The following is a 15,743-nucleotide window of genomic DNA, read 5'->3' as shown; positions in this document are numbered from 1 at the left end:
TATGGATATACATGCACTTCATACGCCTTCCACTAGATGTCAGCAGGCAGTGGGAGGTGGAATGGGGTGTCTAGCTTGATCTGAGGTCGAACAAGAGCTCTTGGAATGACGTGACCACTATTTCCTTTGTCTACCAAAGCGCCGGAAGGACATCAGCATTGGCTTCTAAAAAGCGTTCGGTATAGACGGCTAATATCTCCGGCTTTGATTTTATTTGATACATGTGATAATATCATTGTAAGTTTGTTTTTTCAATACAGTTTTATCAGATTATTCAATGTTTATCAGGAGTTTTGGAGTTTTCCGTTCTCTGCGTTAGGTGAAGATGGACATCTTCGCGCCACTTGGCTAGCTAAGGTTGCTAATTCGACAGGAGAAGAGGACATTCTAAAACCAAACAACGATTTATTCTGGACCAAGGACTCCTTGTACAGGATTCTGATGGAAGCTCAGCAAAAGTAAGAACCATTTATGATGTTATTTCGTATTTCTGTGGAAAATGTTTAGTCGTATTTTCCTTCCTTTTTGCGGGCGCTGTCTCGTTATAACGTAAGCTGTTTGTTATGGTAAAGTTATTTTTAAAAATCGAACACGGCGATTGCATTAAGAACTAGTGTATCTTTCATTTGCTGTCCAACATGTATTTTTTAGTAAAGTTTATGTTGAGTTCTTTGATTAGATTAGGTGACTGTCCAAAATTTCTCCAGAGATTCTGGTGAATCGATGCTACATATTCACAATGTATAACCACGGTTTGCATCTCAAAATATGCACATTTTCGAACAAAACATAAGTGTATTGTATAACCTGATGTTATAGGACAGTCATCTGATGAAGTTGGTCAAGGTTAGTGATTCATTTTATATCTTTTGCTGTTTTTTTGCGATCGCTATCTTTGCGGTGAATGAATGCGGTTGTGTGTTTGGCTATTGTGGTAAGCTAATATAATGCTATATTGTGTTTTCGCTGTAAAACACTTAAAAAATCTGAAATATTGGCTGGATTCACAAGATGTTTATCTTTCATTTGCTGTACACCATGTATTTTTCATAAATGTTTTATGATGAGTATTTAGGTATTTCACGTTGCTCTCTGTAATTATTCTTGCTGCTTCGGTGCTATTTGTGATTGTAGCTGCAATGTAAAACTATGATTTATACCTCAAATATGCACATTTTCGAACAAAACATAGATTTATTGTATAACATGTTATAAGACTGTCATCTGATGAAGTTGTTTCTTGGTTAGTGACTAATTATATCTCTATTTGGTCGGTTTTGTGATAGCTACCTATGCGGTAAAAAAATTGTGAAAATATGCGGTTGAGTCTTTTGCTATTGTGGTTAGCTAATAGAAATACATATTGTGTTTTCGCTGTAAAACATTTTAAAAATCGTAAATGATGGCTGGATTCACAAGATGTGTATCTTTCATTTGCTGTATTGGACTTGTGATTTCATGATATTTATATGCTAGTATTTACTTGTGGTGCTATGCTAGGCTATGCTGGTCAGCTTTTTTACTGATGAGGAGGATCCCGGATCAGGGATGGTGATGAAGTAGAGGTTAACCAATAGCGCAGTTCAAGAAGAGTTAAGAAAATATTTACCTAGTAGACTAAAATAAAAAGTAATAATAAAAAGTAACACAATGGCCTCCCGGGTGGCGCAGTGGTCTAGGGCACTGCATCGCAGCGCTAGCTGTGCCACCAGAGACTGGGTTCGCGCCCAGGCTCTGTCGCAGCCGGCAGCGACCGGGAGGTCCGTGGGGCGACGCACAATTGGCCTAGCGTCGTCCGGGTTCGGGAGGGTTTGGCCGAGTAGGGATATCCTTGTCTCATCGCGCACCAGCGACTCCTGTGGCGGGCTGGGCGCAGTGCGCGCTAACCTGGTAGCCAGGTGCACGGTGTTTCCTCCGACACATTGGTGCGGCTGGCTTCCGGGTTGGAGGCGTGTGTTAAGAAGCAGTGCGGCTTGGTTGGGGTGTGTTTCGGAGGACGCATGGCTTTCGACCTTCGTCTCTCCCGAGCCCATACGAGAGTTGTAGCGATGAGACAAGATAGTAATTACTAACAATTAATTGGATACCATGAGATTGGGGAGAAAAAACGGGGTAAAATGTATTTAAAAAGTAACACAATAAGAATTACAATAATGAGGCTATATACAGGGGGCACCGGTACCGTGTGGGTGTTGAGGTAATTTGTGCATGTTGGTGGGGGTGAAGTGACTATGCATAGATAATAAACAGCGAGGAGCAGCAGTGTACAAGAGGGGGGGGATCAATGTAAATTGTCCGGTGGCGATTTGATTAATTGTTCAGCACTCTTGTGGTTTGGGGGAGCCTTTTGTTCCTAGACTTGGTGTTCCGGTACTGCTTGCCGTGTGGTAGGAGAGAAAACAGTCTATAACTTGGGTGACTGGGTGACTCTTGGGTGACTCGGACAATTTTATGGGCTTTCCTCTGACACCACCTATTATATAGGGATCTGGTTTGGGGATCTGGTTTGACTCTGGAATTCCTTTGAGTAGTTGTCAAAGGAAAGAAAATATTGCCTGTCAGGAATGTAGTGGGGGGCAGATGGATTGGTGTTGAAAATACTATATATAGCACTGTCATGGTCATTACTGGATTATGGAAGTGTAGCATATGGGTCAGCAGCTCAGACATCTTTAAAAAAGCTAAACTCAGCAAAAAAAGAAATGTCCCCTTTTCAGGACACTGTCTTTCAAAGATAATTCGTAAAAATCCAAATAACTTCACAGATCTTCATTGTAAAGGGTTTAAACACGGTTTCCCATGCTTGTTCAATGAACCATAAACAATTAATGAACATGCACCTGTGGAACGGTCGTTAAGACACTAACAGCTTACAGACGTTAGGCAATTAAGGTCACAGTTATGAAAACTTAGGACACTAAAGAGGCCGTTATACTGACTCCATAAAACACCAAAAGAAAGATGCCCAGGGTCCCTGCTCATCTGCGTGAACGTGTCTTAGGCATGCTGCAAAGAGGCATGAGGACTGCAGATGTGGCCAGGACAATAAATTGCAATGTCTGTACTGTGAGACGCCTAAGACAGCGCTACAGGGAGACAGGACGGGCAGCTGATCGTCCTCGCAGTGGCAGACCACGTGTAACAACACCTGCACAGGATCGGTACATCCGAACCTCACACCTGCAGGACAGGTACAGGATGGCAACAACAACTGCCCGAGTTACACCAGGAACGCACAATCCCTCCATCAGTGCTCAGACTGTCCGCAATAGGCTGAGAGAGGCTGGACTGAGGGATTGTAGGCCTGTTGTAAGGCAGGTCCTCACCAGACATCACCGGCAACAACGTCGCCTATGGGCACAAACCCACCGTCCCTGGACCAGACAGGACTGGCAAAAAGTGCTCTTCACTGACGAGTCACAGCTTTGTCTCACCAAGGGTGATGGTCGGATATGCGTTTATCGTCGAACGAATGAGCGTTACACCGAGGCTTGTACTCTGGAGCGGGATCCATTTGGAGGTGGAGGGTCCGTCATGGTCTGGGGCGGTGTGTCACAGCATCGTCGGACTGAGCTTGTCATTGCAGGCAATCTCAACGCTGTGTGTTACAGGGAAGACATCGTCCTCCCTCATGTGGTACCCTTCCTGCAGGCTCCTCCTAACATGACCCTCCAGCATGACAATGCCACCAGCCATACTGCTCATTCTGTGCGTGATTTCCTGCAAGACAGGAATGTCAGTGTTCTGCCCTGGCCAGCGAAGAGCCCGGATCGCAATCCCATTGAGCACGTCTGGGACCTGTTGGATCGGAGGGTGAAGGCTAGGGCCATTCCCCCCAGAAATATCCGGGAACTTGCAGGTGCCTTGGAAGAGTGGGGTAACATCTCACAGCAAGAACTGGCAAATCTGGTGCAGTTCATGAGGAGGAGATGCACGGCAGTACTTAATGCAGCTGGTGGCCACACCAGATACTGACTGTTACTTTTGATTTTGACCCCCTCTTTGTTAAGAAGACAACAACTAACATATTGGGTAAATCTACAAGGACATACGGTTACACATCCTACAAAAGATTTACTCCTAGAGGGCTGGGAACATGAACAAAATCTGAATACATGTTTTGGGTGGATAGGCAATGGCATGGTTAGAGAGATGGGGCTGTTTGGGAGGGAGTTTAGCCCCTCTGTGGTTCTTCGTGCTATCCCACCTTGGTTTCTCCTTCAGCCAGTGATAGATCTAGGGTTGCTTGAGAGGGTAAGAGCTGTTGAGGAAGGAGTAGATTCAGTTGTAAGTGAACATTTAAGAACACAGTACTATGCTTTCTTGATTATATTCACAAATGGATCTTAGGACCCTAAAGCAGTGAGGATAGGCACAGCTTTTTGTGATCTTGAGTTCAAGGTGGCCGTGACACAATGGAGTTGCTGGCCATACTCTTGGCTGCAGACTAGGTGGAGGAGGTGAAGCCAGACAGGGTAGTCATCTGCTCTGAGTCCTGTGCAGCACTGTTGAGCTTAAATTCATTTGTGTCTTGGAGCAGACAGGATGGAGTAGAGGGGAATGAGGAGGTGGATGTTATCACCAAGCAGGCTCTCAAACATCTAATGTTGAGATGGAACTGTCAATCAGTAAAGCAGAAGCCAAGGGGTTGATAAAAACAGTGGTTAAAAACAAAAGGCAAGAGTTGTGGGAATGTGAAGAGAAAGGGAAGACACCTGTAGAAGATTCAGGAAAAGTTGGGGGCAGGGACATCATCAGGTCGAGAGAGAAGGGAGGAAAGTAATGACAAGGCTGAGACACACCAGGCTCAATAGTACATTGAAATTGGTAGGAAAACATCAGACTCCGAGATGTGATCATTGTCAGGAGGAGATGGAGACAGTGGAACATGTTATATTTCAGTGCCAGCAATATGGGAGGGAAAGGGAGTTATTGTTATTAGATTTAAGGAGTAATGGAGTTGAAGACCCAAGATTAAGTGAACTGCTGGGGAAATCTTCAGGGGATGTAGTATTTAATTATGTATTTCGTTTTCTTAAGGAGACTAGAATTTTGAGTAGGATTTACACCTTCCCTGTCTCTGGTCCACACTCCAGTTCAGTTGGTGGCGGTAATGCAACTTAAAGTTGGGTTGCCAACCGCCATATAAAGCAAGCAAAAGAAGAACGATTCAGGCGACATGATTTGTTTTTGGCAGGCAGGAGAGTAAATTAGTCCAGCGTCATGGTTGTCGGAATAATGTATTTATTGTTTATCAATTGTATTTCATTATCCACATTGCTGTTACAGTAACTTCAGTTCCTTAACCCTGTGACCAGACACGATGACACATTGGCTACAGGGATCATCTACTTCTATCGCTTCTACATGTTTCAAGCAGTTCCCCAGATATGTAAGTATGCACAGTGTACAACTCATGCTTTTGACCAGACTTGGCTATGTTAAAGATGGTTCCGGTGAGCCCTTTACAATGGAAATCGTTGTCACAGGTTGAATAGGGTTTCCCATGTTCATTTGTGGCTGTGCTATCTTTTTTGTTCGACTATCTATACCCAGCTAACGAAAGCTACGTCTCTACAGGTGACTGGGGGTTGCGGTCTATTCCTGGCAGGTAAAGTGGAAGAGACACCCAAGAAATGTAAAGACATCAAGACGGCTCGCAGCCTGTTGAATGATATACAGTTCGCTCAGTTTGGAGATGACCCAAAGGTGAGAGCCTCCCCAAGTGTGTAAACTAACTTAACCTTTTGCAATTGTCTGGATTACAAGATGTTATATATTCAGTAATAGTTGGTACTTTGATATTGAGGGTACCTCGTTCATCAAATGGATGTGTCCATTGCATTAAACGTGTTCACCCCCTCACCAGCACTACACAGCTAATTAAAATGTCCACCTCATCATCAAGCTTTGATTATTTTAATCAGCTGTGTAGTGCTAAGGCCACAACCAAAACGTGCCCCCCTTGGGGTCCCCAGGACTGGGTTTGGGAAGCGCTGTGCTAGTATAAAGTTGTGAGCACTGACTGGGTAGTAAATTATATTTCCATCCCTGCGAAGGACAGGGTCTGAATTAGGGATGTGATAAATTAACAATTTTGCTTCAAATTTAAACTGCCATTTTTTAAATAGTTTTTCCTTGAAAACAATAAAGAAAAATCATAAAATTCCATGTCAATTTACAATGTAGAATAATGGTTCTATTATGTATGAACGCCAGAGCCAGACAATGAAGCTCTATCTACCATGACCCTTTACAGACATAGAACACAGCTACAGTAACATGTCCATAGCGACAATTGACAACTTTTCAGACAACAACAAAAAAGTGCCACATCAGGTCTGTACCATTTTCAGACAGTAGAATTCTGCTCTGGCATAAAATGTTATTTATTGTTTCCCTGACAACAATAAACATTGCTGATTGATGTGCTGCTGTGTTGTTTTTTTATGGTAGGGCAGCTAAAAGTGTTTTATTTCTTCTAAATGTCTTGTAAAGTCATGCTATTTAACCAACTTTAAACTACTTTTTTAGGAGAGAGTGGTCTGCGCGCAGAAAGCAGGCTGCATGCAGCAGCTCGAGATTATTTGATTGACAGTTCTGGTTGCCAAGTGATGGATTTTAATCCCGCTACAGAAACGGCCGTTCATATCACCAGCGAGGGTTTCATGTCGTGTTTAAAAAACGTAGTGTAGCCTAACAGACAAACTAACATGCCGTAGCCGAGGCACTTTCAAGGGACCGGTCATGCCAAATATTGTCCCGTGGCCAAAAAGTGTCCCCCTCTGCGTCACAATGGGATACGATAAACTATTCATGTTCGTTGCCTTAACAACGGTGTGATGACCTAATGATTAGAATTTTGGAGATCATTACAGCCTAAATTACATTGATTTTCATCATCTATGCAAACAAGGCTGATTTCTGCAACAATTTCGTTGTTTGAACAAGTTTGGTTTAGCTAATAAAATTAAAACATTACTTAACTACTTTTGGGTACCTTGTTAACATGGCAACATGAAATCCATGTTTTAAACGTTGCTACGGAAATGGCAAAGAGAACGTCTAATCTGCTTAACACATTAGTTATCTCACAGATCACAGTCAGCTGATTTCCACTCCATTCTTATGCAAATCCATTTGATTCATACACGGGCTTGTCTGGCAGTCATGTTTTTATTTTAACCTGCCCTTCCCTTATCTACACTGAAATAATATGATTTCAGTAGTCCTCTATTAGGATTCATTTTCTATATTCCATAGCTCATTAGTACACCCTTGTGGTTGAATATATATGTATCTATTGTAGGTCCCAGGATACAACAATGAATCATGTGCAACAAATAAATAACATCAAAGGATAACTTACAATAATGAACACCTTGTGAAACAGCTGTGAAAACCAACCTGGCAATATTTAAGATTTTAATACATAAACGTTGATATTTTTAGGTGCCGTTGTCATTATTTTCACAGATTTTTTTGTACACTCACATGGCAATCATAGACTAAAATACTGAATTCTGGTGTGTGGCATTTTGAAGAGGTGGTTGCTGTGTGGGTGGGAGGTTCTGCCTGTCACTTGTCACGTGCTTCTACACCTGCATTACTAGCTGTTTGGGGTTTTAGGCTGGGTTTCTGTACAGCACTTTGAGATATTAGCTGATGTACGAAGGGCTATATAAAATAAAATTGATTGATTGACTTGTTCTCAACAGGCAGCCAGTCTCAGAAGGGAGACTGCAAAGTCCAGGCACTGCTGCTGACTTTGTTCTGCGTGTTTGCAGTGCTCGTGTTTTTAGTAAATCTGTGTATCTCACATATTATGTGCCTAGTATGATGGAGCAACAAAACTTTTTGAGCAGACATGACAATAACTGTAGCTGTAGATGATGTAATGAAAAGTTGTAGGGTGGTTGGTAATGGAGGACATTAGGTGGATCCACGTCTGGGTGTTGGGCAGAACCCCTAGGTCCTGGAGAACAGGAGCAGAGTTAAAGGGAACAGAGACAGAGACGTAAACAAGCAAACACACAGGTTACACTCTACAGTGAGAATGTGATGGATTAGTGCAGTGTTATAAGTGGGAGATGTGTACATTTCAACACTTTTGCAAGGTATAGTCTACCTCAAGTTGGTCCCCTTCTGACTCAGAGCACAGACGTTATACAAAAATTGCAATAGACCAACAACAGCGCTAAGTCAATCACACATTTGAAAGACTCAGTATATGTAATAATTGTGTATGCAATAGCATTGTTTAGCTCAGTCAACAGCTGCGGCTCCCGTCCGTACTCGGAGGCCTGCTGGTGTGAGCAAAGAGAATCACCTTCAGGTTGTTCTCCCACCCTTCCTGGTACCAATCAAGGGACTTGTGGTCCATTCACCAAACCTGGAGGAGTGGGTGGGAAGGTGATATCTATTGACAATGTAAGATATTGAAATATGTCTGATTATGTACCATGGAAAAACAAAAACCGTGGGAGTTGAAGATGTCCATCATCGCTTTGGAGGTGGCCTCGCCAGTCTTCTCCTTGAGGGGTGACATACAAAACAAAAAGACATTTTTGTTTCCAAACACCCTTTTTAATGGGTTACAGAAGTGAATTTAGAGTTCAGCACGTACTCTTCCTGTACTGACCTTAATGGGTATTGCCTTCACCCATCGGTCACCGTCAGACACCAGCTGTTGCCATTCTTGGATTTCGTGCAGGGTCCGATGAGATCCACCCCTAACATTTAAATTGTTAGAGAGAAGATTACTTTATTACCTGTATCTTTGTCATACAGTATGCAGATGTTCATATTTGTAAGGATACTGACACACACACACACAAACATTCTATAATACTGAACTCTGCTGTGGTCAAATAAAGAAACCATTACAGAACAACTTATCAGGGCTAAATGTTTATTGGGACACTTACCGATCATGTGCCATGGTGAAACAACTTTGATGGGCTTCAACTCCGGCACCACAGTCTTCACCCTCTCAATCTTCTGGCAGGCTAGACAGGTACTGACCTTTAAGCAAAAAGTTACAAATTGAAACATTGTGTGCTCTCTGATATGACATTCATTGAAGTCATAATAATTTCAGATATAATAGAATGTGATTGATAGACAAAAGGTTATTTCACTTGCCCAGCTGTCCACCTCCTTGACAATTCCCTGTCAGAAGAAGAGTAGGTTGATTTTGGCAATCATGTGCTTCACTCCAAAATGGCCAGCATGCATCTCGGTCAGCACGGCCTCCTTTTCCTTCTTAGTAAACATCACCCTCCTGTGTGGCTGGCCACCCTTCCCCCATAGGTAGATATGATTGCCTAGCAAGTTGGAACAGAAGAGTGGTTGAAATACTCTAGTCTAAGTATATTTGCACTGCTGTCTTTCTCTGTTTCTCTCCATCTCTCTCTCTCTGTCTTCCACTCTCTTCCCACCTCTCTCTCCCTCTCTCACTTTCATCCTTTCTCACAAATCCCATTTCATCCTTTCTCACAAATCCCATTGTGACGCAGGGGGACACCCTGTTTGGCATGACATTCCATTATGTTGGAAAAGGGTAATTGATACAGGCTACCGGTAGCATACTGTCATCTCATATGAGGCAAAAATTAAGAGTAGGCTACCCCATGCTCGCAAGACTGACCTGAGGACATCGGTGCCATGACAAGACTAGGATATTCTACACGCAACAGACCGAAGACACACATCTCGCAATGTCTTGCCTTGCAAATTCACCAAGTAGCTTAAAGCTCACCTCTTCCGCTCTGGTTTTATTTGACTTTCCCAGGCCCTTTATAGCATGTCTGCTATAACAATGAAAATAATGTTTTGTGATTTTAATTATGTGGGGGGAAAACTAAAAAACAGTTAGGGATTTTTCGATGACGTTAAGGATACCAACTTCGTTCTAACGTTTAAACATTCACACCCTTAGTCTGAATCCAAAATACTTCCTGGTCACAATATTTTCCATGACTCTGTCCCTCATTAAGTTTGACCTGCAGGTAGAGCACCCCTAACAGTTCCTGCTCCGCTACGCCAAGCAGCTCAAAGGTGCGCAGATACATATGCTTGATTAGGGTTGCAAAATTCCACTAACTTTCCTACATTTTCTCAGGTTTTCAAGAAATCCTGGTTGGAATATTCCTGGATGGAAATAAGGAGGAAATCCGTGACTCCTCCAACTGGGATTTCTAGAAAGTTACCCGATTCGGCACTAGGGCTGAGCTGTGGTACTGTAGTTGCTGGAACTGTTCTGGAAAATGACAATGTGAAGCGAAAATATGAACCTAGTCAGCACAGTGTAACAAGTCGGCCCTATAGTGGGAATTGGGCACTACAGTTTATCTAAATCAATAATCTGATCTAGTCTATTAAAACTACCCCTAAAATCATTCACCTCTTTCTGTTCACAGATCTGAAGTATTTCTGATCTGTTTCAGGTGATAAGAACAAAGTCCAGAAACTAGTTCAGATGGCCTGGACCTTTGTGAAAGACAGGCGAGCCGTTGACTGTACATGGATGCATAACTTAGCAGAACCATGAAAGTACATCGATACCCATGTGCCTACGATGTTGCAATCAGGTCAGATAGTCACAAAGCGTCTCGGGGAAGAAGTGCTGATCTAAGATCAGGTCCCCCTTCTTAATCATTATGATTTAATAGGCAAAACTGATCCTAAATCGGCACACCTACTCTTAGATGCTTTATGAATGATGCTTTATGAATATGTGCCCTGTGAGTGATGGACACACCTCTCGCTCCTCTCCCCTCAGCTTGTGCACCATGCTGTCCCTACAGTGGGAGCCAAAGATCACAGCTGTAGCAGTCATGTACCTGGCCGGCCGGCTGTGTTAGTTTGACATCCAGGGGTTGACGTCCAAGCAGTTTTCACGGCACTGGTTGGAGCAGTTTGTCCAGGATGTCCCAGTGGAGCTGCTGGAAGGTGGGACTGGTTGGTCTTTCTCTATGAAACAGTTGTGTGGGTTTATGGCATTTGTGCAGGATGTTTTAAATGTTAAAAACAAAAGCATATATAATTGCAAGCCTGTTTCATCCAGATCTCACAAGCTTTCATGAATGGTTCATGAATGATACATGAATGGTTCGCTGCACAGTTTGTGAACAATTCACGTATCATTCATGTTTTATATCCATCTCTTCATTCAAAGACCCAATCATGGACACTCTTACTGACAGTTGTGGCTGCTTCGCGTGATGTATTGTTGTCTCTACCTTCTTGCCTTTTGTGCTATTGTCTGTGCCCAATAATGTTTGTACCATGCTCTGTGCTGCTACCATGTTGTGCTGCTGCCATGTTGTGTTGCTACCATGCTGTGTTGTCATGTTGCTGCCATGCTATGTTGTTGTCTTAGGTCTCTGTTTATGTAGTGTTGTCTCTCTTGTCGTGATGTGTTTTGTCCTACATTTGTATTTTTTTTATTTAATTTTTTTTTTTATCCCCTTTTCTCCCCAATTTTCGTGGTATCCAATCGCTAGTAATTACTATCTTGTCTCATCGCTACACCTCCCGTACGGGCTCGGGAGAGATGAAGGTCGAAAGCTATGCGTCCTCCGAAGCACAACCCAACCAAGCCGCACTGCTTCTTTAACACAGTGCGCCTCCAACCCGGAAGCCAGCCACACCAATGTGTCGGAGGAAACACCGTGCACCTGGCCCCCTTGGTTAGCTGGAGCGCGATGAGACAAGGAAATCCCTACCGGCCAAACCCTCCCTAACCCGGACGACGCTGGCCCAATTGTGCGTCGCCCCACGGACCTCCCGGTTGCGGCTGCGACAGAGCCTGGGGGCGAACCCAGAGACTCTGGTGGCGCAGTTAGCACTGCAATGCAGTGCCCTAGACCACTGCGCCACCCGGGAGGCCTACATTTGTATTTTTAATCCCAGTCTCCGCAGGAGGCCTTTTGGTAGGCCGTCATTGTAAATAAGAATTTGTTCTTAACTGACTTCCCATGTTAAATAAAGGTACAAAAAATAAACAATAATAATAAGTTAACGAGATCAGGGTGGCTCCGAGGCTACTTTTACCCCTCTTAACTTCCGTTTGTGGACTGTTTGTTTACTACTATGTTAGTATCATTACCCATGTAGTACCATCATTTAGATCCATAGTTATGAAATACACTCCTCATTAATGACCTCCTCTGATCCATTGACATCTGCCACCAGATCCTAGACCTGTACTCCCAGGGCAAGCAGCAGATGCCCCAGACCTCCAGCGAGAAGACCCCCCCCACTCCCCAGCAGCTGCAGACTCTCACCCAGCTCCCCAGTCCTGCCACCACTCAGCAAGAAGGTCTCGCCCCAGGCCAGCCCTCCTCGCCAGCTCAAACGAGCCCACGTGAGTTTGACACTTGAGTTAAAAGGTTCTTGTGAGGGCAGGCATCATGCTCTTTTTATGATCAGATGAACTCAATTGAGTTGTTTTGACCCCCATTTCCCTTGTTGTGGTTTAGATATGGTCTCCTACAGAAGAAAGTGAGGCACTTGGTGAGCACATTAACCTTTTCTCTGGCACAGACTCTAGATGATTCCATGGACACGTATGGCTGCCAAGGATTCATATGATTCATAACAGTAGGTATGTTAGTGTGACATATTGTTCTCTCTCTTTCTCTCTTCCAGAGCCAGTGGGCTCTAAGATCCCCAGACTGGAGCCTCCGATGCCCCCTCTACCCACAGCACAACCCCTCTCTGGTGAGCCCACTCAGAGAAGCACCAGACTCACTAACTCTTAACACCAGTGCAACAACTGGTGCACCTGTTGGTTTCCAGAGGAAACATCAACGGTAGATTAAAATAGAAATGAAAGTTCAAGGAAATGCATACTATCTTGTGAAGTTTTATATAGACAGTCCCCTGTCCATTAGCCTTATTGTTTTACCTATTCCCTTATTGAAATGAGCACTTGTGCAGTGTTGGAATGGTGTTAATGCTGCATATATCTGTCCACTCACTACTGTAATGTCTCATGTTGCAGAATAAATTATTGACACATGGCATTCCTGCTAAGTGGTAGAGAAGCCCCTGGGATGCGTCCCAAATGGCACCATATTTCCTGTATGATGCACTACCCTAGGGCTCAGGTCAAAATTAGTGCACTATTTAGGGAATAGGATGGCATTTAGGACAATGAAGCAACTGGTCCCTGGAGGAGCTAGCTGAGCTGAGGAGGAAGAAGTGTTTAGCTGCTGGAATTAACTAGTCTCCTCTGACTGGCTGAGAGAACGATAGGTGTCTTCTGATTGGCTGAGAGGGTGGTGTCCAGGCCAGGCCATGCAGAAATATGACGAGCACTTATTAGATATCAGACTTAGTGTAGGGGATTCTCTGTAGTCTACCGGTTCAAATCACAAGCTTTTAGATAGGAAGGGGATATAGAGACATATACATTTGACATATTAGTCATTTAGCAGACGCTCTCATCCAGAGCAATTAGGGTTAAGTGCCTTGCTCAAGGTCACATCGACAGATTTTTCACCTAGTCGGCTCTGGGATTCAAACCAGCAACCTTTTGGTTACTGGCCCAGCGCTCTTAAATGCTAGGCCGCACGCATGCCACACCACACACACACAGCTCTCTTGGCTGGTTATTGCAAGCCTGTAGATTAACATGTGGTTTATAGATGTACATTAATCATCACACACACCACAGTCGTTAGAGAGAGGCATGAGAGGTATGTGCGTTTAAGGGCTGAGGGATCTTCTTGCATCATAACCCCATGGTGGACAGGATCCAGAACACTGTCTGACCTTCCTGATACTCTGCTGTCTGTGTAACGGCTTTCCTCCTCCTCTTCATCCGAAGAGGAGGAGCAGGGATTTGACCAAAACGCAGCGTGTGAATAAGACATAAGGAATTTATTTAAAGACGAAGACGAACACGAAAAACACTTGGAAAATTACAAAACAAATAAACGACGTAGACAGACCTGGACGACGAACTTACATTAAACACGAAGAAAGCATGAACAGGGAAAACTGACTACATAAAAGAACGAACATAGAAACAAACCGAAAACAGTCCTGTGTGGCGCAACGACATACACAGACACAGGAGACAACCACCCACAACAAACAGTGTGAAAACACCTACCTTAATATGACTCTCAATCAGAGGAAATGAAAAACACCTGCCTCTAATTGAGAGCCATATTAGGTCACCCTTAAACAAACATAGAAACAAAAAACATAGACTGCCCACCCAAACTCACGTCCTGACCAACTAACACATACAAAACTAACAGAAACAGGTCAGGAACGTGACAGTCTGGCCTGTCTGCTACTCTACGGTCTGGCCTGTCTGATACTCTACTGTCTGACTTGCCTGATACACTACTCTCTGACCTGCCTGATACTCTACTGTCTGACCTGCCTGACCTACCTGATATTCTGCTGTCTGACCTGCCGATACTCTACTGTTTGATACTATACTATCTGACCTGTCTGATTCTCTACAGTCATGGCCAAAAGTTTTGAGAATGACACAAATATTAATTTCCACAAAGTTTGCTGCTTCAGTGTCTTTAGATATTTTTGTCAGATGTTACTATGGAATACTGAAGTATAATTACAAGCATTTCAATAGTGTCAAAGGCTTTTATTGACAATTACATGAAGTTGATGCAGAGTCAATATTTGCAGTGTTGACCCTTCTTTTTCAAGACCTCTGCAATCCACCCTGGCATGCTGTCAATTAACTTCTGGGCCACATCCTGACTGATGGCAGCCCATTCTTGCCTAATCAATGCTTGGAGTTTGTCAGAATTTGTGGGTTTTTGTTTGTCCACCCGCCTCTTGAGGATTGACCACAAGTTCTCAATGGGATTAAGGTCTGGGGAGTTTCCTGGCCATGGATGTTATGCTGATGAAGGAGGACCCAAAAGCGACGTAATAGAAACAGAGTCTTTATTCCAGTCTTAAACAAACAATGATGTTCCTGGATATTATCCAAAGGTAATCCAAAACAGGAAACTGAAAACCTCTTGTCAGTAGAGAGGAACGACTGGAGACGCGACCACCGACTGCAGGTCGCTTCAGGAAGGCACAGACCGTAGCTGACATAGACACCTGCTCACACGCAACATCTGACAAATGCAAAAACACAACAGGACGGAACAAGGACACAGAGCAGCTAACCTCAAACAAGAATCCGACAAAGACAGAAGCGGAAAACAGAGGGAGAAATAGGGACTCAAATCAGAGGGCAAAATAGGGGACAGGTGTGAAAGAGTAAATAAGGTCGTTAGGAGAATGAGAACCAGCTGGGAGCAAGAATGGAACGATAGAGAGAGAGAGCGGGAGAGGGAAAGAGGGAGGAGGAGAGAGAGGAATAGAAAGAGGGAAAGAACCTAATAAGACCAGCAGAGGGAAGCACAGGGACAAGACATGATGATCAAAGCCAAAACATGACAGTACCCCCCCACTCACCAAGCGCCTCCTGGCGCACTCGAGGAGGAACCCTGGCGGCGACGAAGGAAATCATCAATCAACGAACGGTCCAGCACGTCCCGAGAAGGAACCCAACTCCTCTCCTCAGGACCGTAACCCTCCCAATCCACTAAGTACTGGTGACCACGTCCCTGAGAACGCATGTCCATGATCCTCCGTTCCTTGTAAATAGGAGCGCCCTCGACAAGGACGGGAGGGGGGGAGGGAAGACGAACGGGGGCGCGAAGAAAAGGCTTGACACAAGAGACATGGAAGACAGGGTG

General features: G+C 44.0%; 1 pseudogene; it reads left to right on the top strand.

Annotated features, from left to right (window-relative positions):
- The first annotated feature begins 10,786 nt into the window (after window positions 1-10,786).
- On the top strand, window positions 10,787-14,879 carry LOC129812816 (cyclin-K-like; annotated as a pseudogene).
- Window positions 14,880-15,743: the final 864 nt, after the last annotated feature.

Source organism: Salvelinus fontinalis, chromosome 16, assembly GCF_029448725.1.
Source record: "Salvelinus fontinalis isolate EN_2023a chromosome 16, ASM2944872v1, whole genome shotgun sequence".
NCBI classification, from domain to species: Eukaryota; Metazoa; Chordata; class Actinopteri; order Salmoniformes; family Salmonidae; genus Salvelinus; species Salvelinus fontinalis.
This window is presented reverse-complemented; position numbering and strand designations above follow the sequence as displayed.